The sequence below is a fragment of the Labeo rohita genome, chromosome 20 (genome assembly GCF_022985175.1).
Source record: "Labeo rohita strain BAU-BD-2019 chromosome 20, IGBB_LRoh.1.0, whole genome shotgun sequence".
NCBI classification, from domain to species: Eukaryota; Metazoa; Chordata; class Actinopteri; order Cypriniformes; family Cyprinidae; genus Labeo; species Labeo rohita.
This window is the reverse complement of record NC_066888.1, coordinates 18,302,374-18,304,891: the sequence shown is the minus strand read 5'-3', so window position 1 is coordinate 18,304,891 and position 2,518 is coordinate 18,302,374. Positions and strand designations below refer to the sequence as shown.

Genomic DNA, 2,518 nt, shown 5'->3' with positions numbered 1-2,518 from the left:
TATGTGTAAAAAATAAAAAATAAAAGTAAAAAGTATGGTGAATCAGTGTGTTATTCAGCTTTTAAAACGGATCTTTTTTGGCCACCATTGTTGTAGATCACTTGAGGGATTATGCTAATCCATCTCATTTACTTTTTGTTGGGTCAGCATTTAATTGTGTTCCTGCTTTTGTCAAGATGTCTTTTTATCCAAAGCAGTTTATGTCTGAGAGTTGGCATACAGACTTAACTCACTGTAAGTTCATCTGAGCTCTTCTTGCAGAAGAGTTCCTTAAAAATGAAGTTGTTGAATTAAGATATTTTATCAATGTTTGAATTACGTTTAAATGTTATAAATAGGAAGTTGAAATGTATGCTGGTTGTCTGTATCGAGTAAATGCTTTCTGGAGGTCGGACAACAGAAGGCGAGTGAAGCTTTCTTGCAATATCAGTTTCACTGTATTTCTGGTCTGCAGCTGTTATGAACATCCATCACGCTATAGATCTTAATGTGGTTTTGTAGAACACAAAGCGTTTTTTGTTGATGTTTATCTTAATTTAGAATTCTGCTAACCTTTACATATTCTGAGGAAATGTTTTCCATGCCACCTCCGTGTTATTTAAATATTCTGCAAGTTCCTCATAGGAACTTGCTGCCTGTTGCATAGGCACGTGTTAGAGTTGTCATTCAAGTTTACCCATTTGAGGAAAGGGAAAGAGAAACCACCCATGTTTATTTGTGCTCATGCTGCTTTGTTTTTACACACAGTGAAACATTCCCTTTTCTTTTAAAAGCAACTGTCAGCAATGATTAAGAACATAATTTCCCTTTGTGCTTAAATGAATATACTGAGATCAGTACAATATGTTTAATTGACAGCAAATCTGTCTTTGATTATGTAAGAAAATTAGTTTTTGGTTTACAATGAGGAACTTGAATGGATAAAAGCAACTAGGGCCAGTTTTTTTTAATAGCCACAAGTTTCAACAATATTTGTGTTAACCTGGTTTTAGTGTGAAAAATGGTCACTGAGTTTATCTGTGTGTTTGCATATATTTTAAAGTGTAATTTGTGATGCCAAAGCCATTACTTCTGTCTTCAGTGTCACATGATCCTTCAGAAATCACTCTAATATGCTGATTTGCTGCTCAAGAAACGTTTATTATTATTATCAATATTAAAAACAGTTGTGTTGCACAGTATTTTTGTGTAAACTCTAATATTGTTAATTTTTTCAGGATTCCTTTATGGATGTAAAGTTTAGAATGGCAGTAGAAATCTATTGTAACATTGTGTTTCCTGTCCTTTTAGATCAATTTAATGCATGTTTGTTAAATAGAATTATTCATTAAAAATAATAAATTAACTGACCCCTAACTTTTAAATGGTAGTGTGCATCCAATTTCCACCTTTTTTCCATGTCATTGTCAAATGACAGTAAAAATTATGAGCTTTACAGCTCTAATAATACACAAAGTCTAACAGAGGACATGATGTACACTACTAGTCAAAAGTTTTTAAACTAAGATTTTTTATGTTTTTTTAAAGGAGTCTCTTCTGCTCACCAAGCCTGCATTTATTTGATCCAAAACAGTAATATTTTGATATATTTTCTATTTGAATGTATTTTAAAATGTGATTAGATGATCCTTCAGAAATCATTCTAATATTCTGATTTGCTACTCAAAAAACATTTATTATTATTGTTGAAAACAGCTAAGTATTTTTTTTTTTTTCAGGTTTCTTTGAATAGAAAGTTTAGAAGAACAGCATTTATCTGAAATAGAAATCTTTTGTAACATTATATATAATATTAATGTAAATATAAACATCTTTATCATCACTTTTGATCAATTTAATGCATCCTTGCTAAATAAAAAGTAATAATTTCTATCATTTATTTCCCCCAAAAAATTCCTGAAAAATAAAACCGTTGTAAATATTGATAATATTAATAAAAATATTAATAAAAAAATAGAATTATTTCTGAAGGACCATGTGACACTGAAAACTGGAGTAATAATGCTGAAAATTTATCTTTGATAACAGGAATAAATTACATTTTAAAATATATTCACATAGTAAGCAGTTATTTTAAATAGTAAAAATATTTCACAATATTACTGCTTTTGCTGGATCAAATAAATACAGGTGAGCAGAAAATCTGTTCAAAAACAGTAGTTTTAGTATTAGTGTATTAACAAAAAAAAAAGTCCTAACCTCAAAATTTTGAATGTAGTGTACATCCAGTTTACAGTATTGTCACATCATTGTAAATGACAGTAAAAATTACGAGTTTTACAGCTCTAATAATACACAAATTTTAACAAAGACATGATGTAAGTGATTTTATAAAATATATTTTTAAAATTTCAAAACAAGCTTTAAATTTCCTTTTAAATCCTCCAAAAATTGGCCCCATTTGCACCCTTTGTCATTGCCTTATTGCTCCTTTTTTTTTTCGAGAACACTAAAAGCATAAGAAATAAAAAGTGTTTTTTTTATTACAATAATCAACATTGTGTTTCATATGCTCTCG

General features: G+C 29.3%; 1 protein-coding gene across 1 annotated transcript in view; it reads left to right on the top strand.

The window, feature by feature from the left end:
* pigh (phosphatidylinositol glycan anchor biosynthesis, class H) overlaps positions 1-1,146 on the top strand; it is a 2,979-nt gene extending 1,833 nt beyond the window's left edge. The window contains exon 5 of the mRNA XM_051137863.1: positions 1-1,146. This exon is cut by the window's left edge and continues 819 nt beyond it. The gene's annotated coding sequence lies outside the window, so the exon portion shown is untranslated.
* Positions 1,147-2,518: the final 1,372 nt, after the last annotated feature.